The sequence below is a fragment of the Acyrthosiphon pisum genome, chromosome X (assembly GCF_005508785.2).
Source record: "Acyrthosiphon pisum isolate AL4f chromosome X, pea_aphid_22Mar2018_4r6ur, whole genome shotgun sequence".
NCBI classification, from domain to species: Eukaryota; Metazoa; Arthropoda; class Insecta; order Hemiptera; family Aphididae; genus Acyrthosiphon; species Acyrthosiphon pisum.
Window position 1 is genome coordinate 5,331,001 of NC_042493.1, and position 15,634 is coordinate 5,346,634.

Consider the following 15,634-nt stretch of genomic DNA (forward strand, 5'->3'; position numbering starts at 1 on the left):
AATCTCTTGAGCATTTGTTTTATGCTTGTATATCATAACGCCATAAACATCATAACACTGTCAAGAATTACAGTCCATAACGTTATATAATTAATTTTACAGGTTTTATCTGGGTTTTTTTTTCTATTTTCACCGTAGTGATTTTAAGTCGAAAGTTCTGTAATTTCAAATGGCATTTAACTACTGCACGACTATTGTTCTACCAAACAAAAAAGAGTTGCATTTAGAAACAAAAATATATTGTATTCATGATCGAGTTGAATTAAATTAAATTAAATATAAAACTGTTACGTCTGATTTCTGAAAATAAAAGATAAAAAAGAAATTAAAACGTACGTTCGAGTCAAAAAGTTTTGAAAATTATGGTGTGCCGTTGATAAACTCCCAGATTATGGCTGCGGGTACAAGTCTACAATAAAATCTTAATAACCACATTAGTTCACGGTATATTAACTAATATTATTGAATAGTTAGTTATACTTTTTTTAATCGTTGTATTTTAACGAATATAAAATCATTGTGTTTTGTTTAATGGTTCTTTAAAAAAAAAAAAACTTCTGGCAAGATCAAACGTTCGAGGAACTATACTGTTTTGAATTATATATATATATTTATAATATAATATATAATAATATATAGAACATAATAATGGTTTCAACTTTTCCAGTACAATAGATATTAAAATCGTTGAGAGATTAAAATATGCGCCTCTCTTTTTGTTTGCATAGAAACAGCCGAAAAGAGAACTTTGAAAACAATATTATAGATATACCTGATGTATAATAATATCACAGTGCCTTCGAACTTTATGGTTTTTAGAGCCGAAGAGTTGTTTGTGTGTTTAAAATGAAATAACAGAGCAGAGGAGATAATGATCGACGTGGATAATTTTCTATTTATTATTCCAGAATTACAGAGTTCGGAATAAGTAAACCTACGCAGGAAGCAGCTATCTTTTTATGCACGCCACATTTCGTATAATTATATATTCATCCGTTCTCTTTAATTGATGTAAGTACGTGACTAATCGGGAAATGGTTAATAAATATTTTGTACAAAAAATAAAATAGCGACAAATTCTGTCAAACGAGAATTTGATCGCTTTTGCTGGTCGGAATTACACCAAATTAATACTGACAATTCGCTTTCAAACGGTGCGCGAGGTCGTGAATGGAAATAATTTAATTATGAATCCCGTGGTGCGAGCGTTTAATGTCTGAAACGGGTATTCGATGGTATTGAACTGTTACCTAATTTATATTTATGTAGAAAAAAAAAACAGTCTTTGTCTGACCTCAAAGTACCTTATTGTATTAAATTTCATAATTAATTAGTCGCGTTGAAGTATCGAATAACAGGGGAAAATAATAATAACAGCAGGTGGAAAACATATAATATTATATATTTTATGTGTACACCAACACCACACACGGACGTCCCTTCGATCAAACAATTATAATGAACACATTTTAAAACGTCCGAGTGTGGACACGATATTATATAATATTACATTATTATTACGTTTTTGCACATAATAATTAATAATAATAAATTATTGTTATTGTTTATGTATAATATTAGGTTGTTGTTAAGAGTGTGATGTCTTATTATTATGATAGATCAGTGGTGCATTTGAAATTGAAATGATGGTCGGCAAAAACATAAGATGTGCCTCGCGCAACACTTATGCGTGGCTCGTGGCATATATTATTCACCTATCATAAGACCTTTGACCTTTTAGCTGTATATTAGGTGTGCTCTAAGACAAAATATTGGTGAAGACACCCTCCCCCCCCCCATTTCACAATTCTACATTGATTTCGAGTAAACGGCCATTGAATGTGCCACTGTGGTCGATACCAAATATTTTTTACGTTTGAATTTATAAGCCGACAAAATCTTATCGATCAATTATTGTTATTTACTTGTCAACTATTTGTCACTTTACTCACGAATAATATAGTGACAACCTAAAGTGACCATTGTCTACGCATCAACTGACAAAAACTGTCTGACATTGAAACTCTTACTATGTATATCTTTTGTAAATATTATTAAAAGGAGATTGGCATATCATAGAATTAAAATTGTTAATATTAGGTACTATTATGTAACTAATAAAATAAGTAGTGCCTACATTTCTATTAATAAACTATTATTTTTTTATTTACAATGACTCCTATCTATATATAATGTAATACCTGGAACAAGAAAGTTAACCCACTCCCTGACCAAATTCTGCTCGCTAATATTATTCATCTCGCTTAACTCATGACGGAAAAACGTAAAACTAATGTTTTTGCATCGATACACCATAAATTACAATATTATGTAAATATCTAATGCGTCCCGGAGCTTTTTCTTCTATACGTCAGAAGGTATAAACTATAAACACGGTATAGTACGGTGCGTATACCTATGATGAACATAATATATAGTATTACGTTATAATGAAAGGGACGAGAAGTGGTGAAGCGAATACGAAAAAAAAATGTCTCGTTTCAAAGGATAACGTAATTCACACTGCCGCAGAGGTGCTACCGTGCAAAACAAAGGTCATATTTTAGGGATAATTTTTAGGTTCAAATCCACCCTTGAAATTGAGTTTATATCCCGAAATATATACCCTCTTTTGGTATTCTTTATGAATAAATGCGGCGTAAAAAAGACGTGTCACTGGGCGGTGGTTGTGGCGGTGGTGCCGTACATTCGGTGCTCAGTTGTAGTCTCGTTTATACTATCTGTGTGACTGTCTTTCCAGTACAATATAATAATATAATATAATATTATTATTCTTTTCGCCTAGTCTTCAAAAAATTATTAAAGCCATCACCGTGGTCTATCATTTTGTCGATGTTGGTTGTATTGCCAGATTATATTATAATACTTCGGTAAGGGGGGTTGACCTCATTGACAGGTAATAGAACAAAATAGATTTTACCTCCATTTTTATATAGCATTTATAATAATAGAATATCCTATATTATAATATCCTCATTACACGAAACGACGAGTTGGAGATTTCAACTTGAAACGTTGTTAATTTTTAACTTTTTTCCGTACTTTTTGATGACGATGAGCAACTTTCGGTTCATATAGACTCAATTAAATTCGAAAACATATTATTATCAATACTACGAGTACGTATAATGTATATGTTTAATTATGATTCTAAAGAGTTGTAGAACTTTTAAACTATAGCGTACATTTTTGAGTTAAACAGTTTTAAACAAAATGTTGTATACAAATCAGAAATTAAATATTTTCTGCTTATCGTATTAAATATTGTGTTAATTTATTATAGTTTTATTTAGTTTGTGTAGATGGGGACACGGGGTAACCATCCGCCCAACATCACTGCCCGCTATATTAAAATTTATGCAGTGTGAACAAAATATATTACTCCGTTTAAGTAAATTTAACTTTTATTCCATAATTAACTCTAACCCAATATTATTTCAAATATATATAATCAAATATTATTCTTTGTCTCTTTGACTTGTTTAAGTTTATTTTCTTTTGCCTCGTCTTAATCGAGTAATAATTATTCATAATTTAGGTACTCAGCCTGCTTCGGGGTTATACATTTTTAATATTATTATATTCCTACGCATATATATATATATATATATTATATAAGTACATAGTATACGCGTGCACCGGTTATTACGGTTTATACTACGCGTAATTGAGTGGAGCGTGAGCTGAGGCTCCCAAAATATCAATAATTTGATGATTAATTAATAATCTTTTGGGTGTTATTCGCGATGCTGTCATAAGTGTAAGATAAGTTTACCCTCCCCCCCCGCCAAGAAAACCGTACCGAATATTTTCCGCTTGCCATCTTATAATATATACCATTATAAGGTACCTACACCGAATTTCATTTAATTTTGTGTATGAATTTCATTATACACTCGAGTCGCGACCGCGGCACTTATAAAACGCGTTAAACAATAAGAAATAATCACATAATATTTATACGTTAAATACAAATTATAATATACGCAACGTCAAACATAGGTACACGATAACCATTATTATATAGTAACTAGTATAATAGCTGTGAATAGACGAAAGAGTGGGTACCGCGCGAGTACAATAATAATAATAATAATAATAATATTACATTGTACTCGGCAGTCGTAACTTTTCTGCACACGATAATAGAATAATATTCTTTCTTTGTGCTCGCCCGTCAGTAGTAATATTCCTAGTTCTTGCCTACCTATCTACCTACCTACCCACCCTGCCAGTTTAACCGTCGTCGCCGCGGGAGGAGAACATTCGTCGTTGTCGTCAGCTCGCGCGGTGGAGACGCGATGGCTGCGGCGCGCACCGGGTGCCAAGACCGCCGACGCCGCCGTTAAAAACGGTACGACATTTGCAGCTGGCATTTGCGCTCGCCGTGGCGGACGGTTTGACTGCAAAACGAGTAAGTTGTTGCTCAAACGCGGAAATGTGTTCCTAGGTTTTTTTTTTTTATCAAGTTAGGTACCACGCAAGTTGATTTCGGTAGATTTTTGAGAGATACACGCGAGTCGTTTGTCCTGACGACAGAAAAGATAAGTTTACACAAGTTGCGCTGCAGCAGTGTTCAGAAAAATCGAATTCAATAAATTTGTCCATTACAATATTATTATAGATATTAAACATATTGTATTATAATATTATATTCGATAGTAAAATATTATGTTTCACCATATTTACAATATTGATATAAATTAAAAATGAGAATTATAACACATTGTGCAAAATTTCAAATAAAGCAGTGTTTTTTATAAATTAAAAAAATTAAGTTTTGGTAAGAAAAGCAAATGAAACTATAAATCGAGTTTTCTTCACAGGACCCAGCTCGTGAACTACGTTTTACTTTACGTCGGTGCCTTTATCATATATTATTACTTTATTATAATCGTCGCGTCAGCCTAGGTGTCGTAGGTACAAGCACAAAGAAATCCTCGACCTCGCAATATAACATTATAACATATACATATTAGGCGTATATAATATTATACAGATATGAGAAGGTGTGGCGTAGTATATTTTGACTTAATTTCTTGGGGGGTAAGTGTGGGGAAAGGGCAAAAGCTTACCCCTTATTTGCTGTTTTTCTGTCAGCCACCTCTATAATGGAACACTGTTTACTATTATGTTATAGACGGTAAATAGTGTTAATTAATCAATAATTGAAAACATATTATGTTTAACTGTCGAACAACATAATATTAATGGAATTAAATTCCAATTAATACAACAATACCTACCTAACAGTCTGCAACCTCTACCTACTCTTTTTTTTCTGTCGATTTTTATACGTGCGACAAAGCTGATCCTGCATTTATTATACGACTCTCTTGATCCCATTAATGACCTTAACCGTGTTTTCAGTCTACCGCGCATGTACAAACAGGGAGATGGATTCCGAAAGATAAAATAAATAATTTACTGCAGTAACATCACTTTTGTCGTCGGTTAGCGACGATGAGTAAACTAAGGTTTTATATAAAATATAATAACATAATATAAGCATCATCTCTATGATCAACGATTATCATTTATTCTATCTACTACGTTGGCAGCAACAACGACATGGAACGGTAGGTAGATAAATAGCTTATGACTCGCTTACATAGAACGCATATATAATATACCTAATGTGTATATTATAATGACGTGTATAGCTCTAAATCTGAACACATCTCTCTCTCTCTCTCTCAGCCCTCAAAATATGCCACTGCAGTTAACAATGTTACGAAGTCATCATCAAGTATAAGGCTATACAGTGGCGATGTTGACCACGACGTCATTCTTGACTAACCCGTCACGCTGTATGTGCACATATCATAATATTATCATAGGCATTATAATAATATATTTTAATAACAACGTGAGCGTTAAGGCTAACGGATTAAGAGGATATGACTATACGCGACACCACGTGACTGAGCTATAAGACAACATAATAATTATAATTATGCCTATAAGAATACCGGCATGGTCAATCCAATAGAAATTTGAACTTGCGTTTTAATTTAATATATCGGCGGATTCGTGTTTTTAAGACGTGTGGGTCCGTGCTATAAGTTTGGAGGTTGGAACGACATGTTTTCTGTGTAGTAAAATATCAAAATGCCGTCATGGCATATATCAAAAATCGTTTGTTATCATGCGGCCAATCTAAAATTCAAAATATATTCCATACCATCAAGACTATAATCTCATGAAGTAAAAATACCATAGCCTAAAGAACGACCAATCTGACAATCTCAGATATCATTCGCGGCCTATCTAAATGGTGATTTTTTTTTTTAAATCGTCTTGTGATATTGATCAGGTTGCCCAATATACATTTTAGGTGGTCGTCACGTGTATATTATTGTCAACGTATTTGCTATATATAGTATGTGCGGTCGAAACTCAAAATTGTTATAATTCTACGTAAAATCTATGGTCATATGCACCCAAAATCATCTCGACCGCCGCTCCATTTCAATAAGTGTCATAATATTATTATAAACCGTGATGATAAATATTGTATACAATTTTACATAATATTCACTATAAACACTGTTCATCGATATTACTATAATAGTCCTTTCATCTACTCACCCTTACTACTAGCCTCATCAATATCTGGTCGAATCGATAAGAGTTTTCGTTTTTCCGGAACATTTAACTCATTTATTTTTTTACCGTTGACAAATTGCACGTTGTGAATAGTATATTATTTTCGTCGAACGTCGCATTTTTCAATTTTCAATTTTTTTCACTAATCAACACGTGCGATGTTGTTTTCAACAGCCAAAAATATATTATCTCTTAGTGTAATGTTGTAATTATTATAAAATAACTTCTGCATGCCATAGAAAATATATAACGAAAAATCTTTTTTCACCATTACACACTGGGGATGATTTTTTATTTATTTTTTTTTCTATTCACCCTATTTAATAATATGACGGACCCGACAGTACACCACTCGTCCACGGTTGTGGTCGTATTCGGACCAAATCAATGTTATCACAATCAAAATGATCGCCCTGCACCAAGCAATCGCGGGTAGAAAAAGCCGTATAACTGTACTCAATGTGTGGTACAGTGTATACTTTATATAATATATTATATCATTTTCTTTGAAAAAATACTGAAATGACGCCGCCGCCACCGCCATAATAATATTATTATCCAACTCCTCGCGGCTCGTTTTTTTAGCAGACAGCGGTGGAGATAAGAAATAGGAGTCGGGGGAAAAAAGAGAATAAATAAATGAGAGGAAAAAAAATCCGAAACAGCCTCCTCCCGGGGCGGCGTTCGTCGATTTATGACGATCCCGACGCCGCAAAAGGCTTAAAGTACAATGCTGTTTCGCACGCAGAAAAGTCGTTTTTAACTATTATATCCCGTGCGTGTGATATCATATTATTATATATAATAATATTATAAGGTAGATATAAAATTCATTTTGCGCTAAGCTCGTTTTTGTTTCACTCGAACGCCAACACACAAACGACATCGTTTCATATATAGGTAGCATGTTATTATATTATTATATACATGTGAGCTTAAGTATTAAGTAGGTATGCGCATACATAGTAAATTATATATATAAAATAAAATATAATATTCAATAAGCGCGAGACTACAATATTATAATGGTGTATAGTATTTATCATTATATTATTTTCACTACTGCCATTTCCCACGGTTTTCTCCGATTATTTTTCAACTTTTGTTTGTTTGTTTTTTTTTTCTATCTGGAAAAAGGCAATGCATAATATAATATTTTCTAAGTCACATTATAATAATAATAATGTTCGAAATCAGTCGTATTTCCGTGTTGCATGCAGTTCCTATCCCGTTCGGTTAAATAAACGCGAGTATTGTGTGCGTGTGTGTGTGTGCAGCGTTCGATTGGAAAGCTTCTGTACCGTGATAGCAATAATACAATAATAATCCGTTTCGCATTATATTATATTGTTATCGACGAGGCAGCGCGAGCGCCTCGTTAAGGACGCTTCTCAAAGCACTACAAACTTGAAACTTCCGATATAATTTTTTTTCCACCGTTAAAACGTGTACTTGAATGATTTAGTTAAAGATTTTGCGGAGAGGTTCAATATTTAATAGGAAATTTAAAAGAATTCTCGGAGGCGGTATTATCGAGTCGATCGAGTTTTAAAATATTTACAATAATGTACACGATACTATGTTTTTAACCGTCATACCAATATTATATCATTATAAAAATCAAAACGTAGTACAAAAGTGTTCAACAGTAAAATACGATAAACGAGTTAATAAAAAACAATAAAATCTGTTTCACACATATTATAATATTGTTCCATTATTATTTATTGTTATTACTATATCATGTAGGTATTCATGTACATAATATCATTTCTTATCTAGTACCGTCCTATCTATAATAAACACAATATAATATAATATCAACAACAACAACAACAACAACAGAAGCGAATAAAAAAGAAAGACTATTGTCTATTATACATATTATTATTAAGTATATTATAATATAAGCATAATATTATTATTTTCAATACATAACGAGAAGGCCGAGTGGTGCAAGTTGTTTGCATGGCGTATACTATAATATATAATACGATTAAAATACAAAATATAATAAATTATAATGTACCACGATAATATGAGTGAAAATGTTTATATTTTATATTTTTATTTCAAACTAATGTCACGTAGTAAAAGTGCAGATGACGTCAAATAATAATAATAATCGTATATAGTAGTAGTAATTGTGTAACAACGGGTTATTATTATTCCCGTGTTTACCGTTATTCAAAATCGATGAACAGATATCATATTATTATTATCATATTAAACGCGAGCGTTGTTTAATCTCGACACCGAACCTCATGAATCAAAAGCAGATTCGAATCTACGAGTTAATTAATTGGGGTTGGATATACGGGTAAATCATTCAGAGAGGGAGTGGGAGAGAGATAAATAATAAATAATAATCACGTGCGACTGTATTATAGCAAGCGCAAAAAAGCTCGGTTACCGCTAAATTGGCCGTATTTTGAAACTTTACCGCGAAAACACGATATAGGCATTTAAGGCTTAAGCATATCGTTATGACTGTCGTAATTCGTCGCTGCGATCAAAAATATAATAATTATATAATAGTTTTTTTTTTTATTTTGAACAATATTGATAGGTTTTGACTTTAATCACAACTGCAGTAATTCAAACAAACGATAGGTACCTATAATAGTAGCTAGTAAATACTTATATTGTACTTTGTTCTCGGCGACTAAGAAAACTACATGAACGGAAACAGCGTAATATTATAGTAATAATGCGGACATAGATGCGAACGACATTATTTTATTTGTTCCAATAATATGTGCTTGTTTTATTTGCATTCTGAATAATATATATTATATATAACATAATAAGTAACAATCTCAATAGGTATTAAACTTGTTTATTCATACTTTTTTTTTCATTTATTTTTTTTCACATAGACACTATTACTTTTTCCTTTTTTTTTACCCGAGTCGTTCCACGGACCGACGGTCAGCCGGTCCTCAACCATTCGAATCTGAATAAAGGTTTTTTTTTACATTTGTGAATTTTAAATGGTCTATTGTCGTTTATTTATTTTTTTTTTATCCTTGTGTCACTGCAACGCACAGTAGTCAGTTATCTCTCTCTCTCTCTCTCTCTCTCTCTCTCTCTATCTCTCTCTCTTTCCATCTATCTCTTTCGAACCGCATCATCCCGCTCCAGCGGAATCTTTTAACTCGAAAAACAAAGCCGTAGGTATATATTATAAGTCCCGCAGCGTATGCATACGATCCGACAAACTGAGTGTTTCATGAATTTTTTCCCTCTATAAAGATGCGTCGGTATAATAATATAACGCCGTTAAGGACATTATTAGAATTTAAACGATAAAACGGAATACTGTAATTTATATGGTTTAGCGGAGAAGAAGAACAGCAAATGCTTTTGATATTTCCCCCCACCCACTATATCAGCCTGCCACCAGGTTTATCGTATTTACCATTACCGCCGCGCGATAGAAGCATTGAATAATGACATTATTATTATTTATCGACTCTCGCTCACATTAATGGGCATTATTAGGTGTTCAACAGCTGCTGTGCATGGCGTCATAATCACATGCAGCACTGTCTTCACGTTACGTGCTTTACATTCGGTGCCCATGCAGATTAGTCTTAAATACTTATAACCCGCTGTGTTGTATATCTATCTACACACAACAACACTGCAGCAGGAGATCATAATGTTATTCAAAACAAGAGTGGAAAACAAAAAAAAAAAAACGTCTACAATATTAAAATTCCAAAGTCTGACATTATTTGTTATCATCGTTAAAGGATTCGAAAAATAGTTTATGTAAATTGGGCAAAACCAAATTTACCAACGTTTTTTTTTTTTTTGAATGAAGGGGGGGACGTCAACCACGAAGGTAAAACGAAAGCGAGTCTTATTGATTTTTAGAAGGAAACGACCGTGTAAGAAAATGGTATCTATAATTTGGAGGAAAATGGTTACGACCGGAGAAATAAATAAAACGCAAATGTTTGCAAAAACGGGATACGTTGCTTGTTTTTACTGCATTCGGCTGTAATATTATATGCCATATTAAACTGCAGCGCAGTCTTGGCAGCGAAGCCTAACCGTATTTTATTCGATGCCCGGCGATTACACCGATATATATATATATATATATAAATGTACGGTTCGACTTGATTTTACATTTTAAAAATCGCTCGAATGTTTCGCATAAAACATTTCTTTCATCAAGGACAATAGGAATTATGGTTTTCCTCGATGAATAGAACGGACGGACAGACGCCCATCGTGCTATAAGACGCGGCGGTTGCCGCTGACAACTCTGTTTCTGCCGTTTAAGAGATTTAAAAACGATTTAATAATATTTTGTTCGTATCATTGCGTACGCGATGCATAAAATACATAGTAAATACACAAAATATAATATACAATTGTGTGTATGTGTGTCGAGTATGTATTATATTATGAGTCACGATGAAACTATATGGCACTGGAAATACGTCGTAAATAATATTATTATTATGTACATATATTACGGGAAAGTTTGGTTTTACTGCGTTCTTCCTAATGTAGTTTTCTGTTTTTGTGCTCAAGTTATTTGTATGGTAAATTATTTGAATTAATTAAGAAGCCCGTTAAGAAGTAAAGACTGATAAAAAAACGTTCAATTTTTTTAAATTTCAATCAATAAAACAGTATACTACCGCATATTATGTTAAAATGTTTATTTTTAAGGAACTCAAACAATATGGTAAACGTTTACGGCATATTATTATTGTAATGCTAGTAATTGGCATTTATTGATGATTTATACATACATTTTAATAAATTTATAACCGTTTATCACATATTACGTGTATTCATATTTGGTATAATATATTGTTATAATAAACCGATAAGTATTTTTTATAAAATAACAAGTTTGTTAAGTATTAATTAAAAAAGCTGGTAAATAATTCAAAATATTATCTTACAACTGTTTCGTTTGACAAGATAAAGTAAAAGATTTCTCTTTGACGAATACAATTAGAAGTTTAAGCACTCAGTAAATTCCGGAGTAAATTAAATTTAAAAACAACTTTTTGTAAGCTATAAAACGAATTTCATGATTAAAATACTATAAAAATACTAAAATATACGTTTCTTAATTATTAACGTTTAACTGTTTCTATTATTTAAAATATTTGTATACAATTATTGTGAATTTATAAGTTTTACCAATCAGTTTTAAATCACCGCATTAAAAAATAATAATCCCAAATAACAAATCATTATAAAGTATAAGTGATAAATTATAATATATAATTAAAATTTCCGTTTCACGTTAGCATTAATAGTTATACTAATATCGAAAAAAAATGTCTATAATATTTTATTATGATAAAAACTGATGACTTATTATAATATAATAGAACTTAATGTGAATTTTGGTAAATGGTATCATATTATATATTATATGATATTATGTTTCAGTATACGATTTGAAATAGCTATACTTAATATTGTGTTCAAATATACTTATTACTTATATACGTATTCCATGATTGTGTATATATTAATATATTATCAAGTATTTTAATTCCACCAGCCCTTGGATTATAAAAAAGAAATTTTAAGGGCTGAATTATTCAGCGGTATTTACATGATATTATAGTTAAGTATAGATATGTGCAATTTGATTAAATCTTTTATAGTTAATATTAAATACAAGCCAATAAGTATCTGCAGAAAATGTACACAGGAAATGGCGTTCCTAAAATGTTAAAAATAATTTAATTATGATGGTAACACTCACAGTCTGGATATTACAATAATACAAAAACTGTTATTATTCGTCAAAATGCGTTTAAAGAATTAAAAATGTTTAGATATAATTATACGAAACACGGGTACTCAGCTTATTTTAATAACACACTCATGTTCGAACACACAAATATAAAATAGTAATGTATAACATAAAAATTCTTTACCTATAATTAATTAATTATATAATTTGTTATAGTATCATTACAATCACCAAATAGCAAACAATGGTCTTCTATATAAACACGCCCTATAGTACCTATAAATACCTATACTTTTTGAAGCTATCGTATAAAAAATGTTATCTTTTGATATTAATGTTATAGGTAGGCATCTTATAAAATACCTATATCTATACGTAAATTCAATATCTTTATTAGTATGGTTAATAAAAATAAAAAAACGATTGTCAGGTATTGCTGCAGTATACATATGTGTCATTTATTTTAATACCCACATAAATTATACTTCATTCTTTTTTTGCCGAATTTTTTGCAATTAAAATATTTGGTGATTGGCGGAGGCTAAAAGCTTGTACTCACGTTTCATATTAAATTCACACACAACCGCCCTCGAAATACGATTGGTCATCCAATAATATCCGCGAGGGTTAACAACATAATCAATTCTGTTGATTGATATCGGTTAAGACAATTCAGCCATTCAGAAATTAATCAGAAAAGTGGATCGCGGCACCACATTGATGAGAGAGTGAGTGATACTAAATTATCAAAATTTTGAATTGGGGCGAATGTTTCGGGGGTAGAATATATAGAGATGGAAGTAAAAACGAAGACCGGCTGCGGCGACGGCGATGAAGTGAGTAACAAATGTTTCCTCCACCTATTATACATATAGGTACATTATACAAGTATACCTACCTATACTGTTTATTTATCACTTATCATTAAACAATTTTAAACTCGACTTTAAACTGTATCTTTAAAAAATGCATATAATATGTCAACATTTTATCTTAATCAATAAGATTTCAATCATTTCTATATTTTATACAGACATAATTTTAGCTTTACCGTACTCACGACTGATTCAGCAAAATCAACAACCCCTACTGTGTATAATCATATAATAGTGTTTCTATACATTATTTGATAATTAAATGTTCGTAGTGCCACAAAAAGCGCAGTTAGATCGCAAAAATTATTTTACTACGGTATAACATGGTAATTCGTCATTTTGTGAACGCTCTTAAAACGTTTCTTTTTTAATACTGCCAAAAGCAAGAGAAAAAAATGGGGTTACTCAACCCGGCATTGAAATGGCCTAAATAATTTTCTATACACATATTATATATAAGTTTGTTTGTGTGTGTGTGCAGGATGTATAATGTATAATACTCGATATAAAGTTTACATATTTATATATATAGATGTTCTGGAGCTTAACTTCCTATACTCGGCCAATGTTTAATAATAATAAAATACTATATAGGTCACCGGTAATTTTTTCAAACTTTTAACTGCTATTTTAAACTCGACCATACAAACCGTACGACCGTATGCAGCAGTACCTAAATAATTTGCTGTGCTCGGCTGCATACGGTGCGTGTCCTAAATGTATATAATATGCAGTTCCCGAGAATGACAATTTTGGCGACTTAACATTAAACTACAAACGTGTAATACGCGTACAATGTTTTAATAGATTGCACCAAATTTATTTGGTCTAAATTAAGCTCTAAATTTAAAATAAAAAAAAAAATTACTAAATAATAATTGTTTATCTCACACAGCGTGAGCTAGGTATTTGAGATTATACGGATGTAATATTAAACGCATTCGCGTAGGAGTGGAACGGATTGCACGGGCATATTCTAATAAAAGTTAATAAAGTATGATAAAATTATGCATGGTTTAAAATAGTTATATATTATAGTACAGGATTCCACTATATCCAATGCAGTAAAATACTACCTATATACCTAATATACAAGTCAGGGGCCCCTGAAATACTGCCAATATACATTTTCTTATCGACTTAATTTTCAAATTAAATAAGCAGTATTTTTTTAACGACTTACGGTTTGTCTCATTAGAACAGTGTGCTTATGGTTATATTATAACCATGATGTACTATTATAGTGGAGTGGCGCACGTCAAGTTGTACGCGGGCTCCACGATTGGCACATAAAAAAATTAATTATAGACTTGCAGACGTTAAAAAAAAAACGATATGAAAAATTGAAAAAAGCTAAAATTTTTCATCTAATTGAAAGCAGCGTTATCTAAGACTCATATAAATGGTAATAATGTTTGTTTCGTGAGAACTATTATGGAATTTTTTTTTATCAGAATCCGTGTAATAAAAACATACATATATACCCACACCCACGCGAAGCGTGCCGCGCGATAAGACGGAAATTTGAATTCTCTTATAATCGTTATTACACAACAAGTCAATACAGACGTGCGTAATTATTATATTTTATGCACGGTTGCTGTGCCTCCTTTCGTGTTAAGTTTATTGGTTTATATATTGTGTTAAGCTTATAGGATTATAATATATTGTGTACAGTAATATACGAATAATAATTTAATGTCTTAGGTGCAGGTAAATTTATTATAATATTACATTATACGAATAATAACGTAATAATTATTAATATAATGAAATAAAATATTGTCTTTTCGTACTTACCTATATAATGTATATGTTATAACTTGTGCGGGCGAGCTCGGTGCAGTCGTTAAGTGGCGGCGGTGGGATGCAGTACCGCGGCGGCTGAATGGGACCGGTTCTCGCGGGCGGACGAAGGAATGAAAAATATACGTACTACAAAAACAACGACGTCGAAGAAATTTAAGCTGAGAGAAAAAAAATTATTTTCTCAAAATTTTCGATAACTCGAATTTTATTGGGGGGAAAAATTTTTTTTAATTATGTCTGTCAAATTCGGCGGGCTTCCAGGGGCGGTGGGGATGACGGCGGTCTAGGTGTCTCGCGACGGGCGGCGTGTGTGTATGTGTGTGTGTGTGTGTGGTGGTGGTGGTGGCGGCGGCGGCGGCGGCGGCGGCGGCGGCGACGGCGTCGAGCTGCAGTGTTATACCGCGCTTGGTATAATGCTCGTGGCAATGGTCTACTGCAGTTGTAGTCGTACGACGGACTGTCGCGCGGTCTGCGTGGCGGGTCCGCGCTCGTGTACGGGTTGCGACGCCGTCGAGTGGCGCGGCGGCGGCGGCGGCGGTTGTTTCGGCTGTGGCGTCGGCGGCGGCGGGGAGGGAGG

The 15,634-nt window shown here is 32.5% G+C and overlaps 1 protein-coding gene across 2 annotated transcripts in view; it reads right to left on the reverse strand.

The window, feature by feature from the left end:
* The window catches only part of LOC100165326 (protein muscleblind), a 179,997-nt gene extending 164,476 nt beyond the window's left edge, over positions 1–15,521 (reverse strand). The window contains exon 1 of one of the 2 annotated variants that reach the window (XM_001952422.5): positions 15,049–15,519. The gene's annotated coding sequence lies outside the window, so the exon portion shown is untranslated. Of the gene's footprint in view, positions 1–15,048 lie in introns of both variants that reach the window. The other variant, XM_029485878.1, reaches the window with a different exon arrangement.
* Positions 15,522–15,634: the final 113 nt, after the last annotated feature.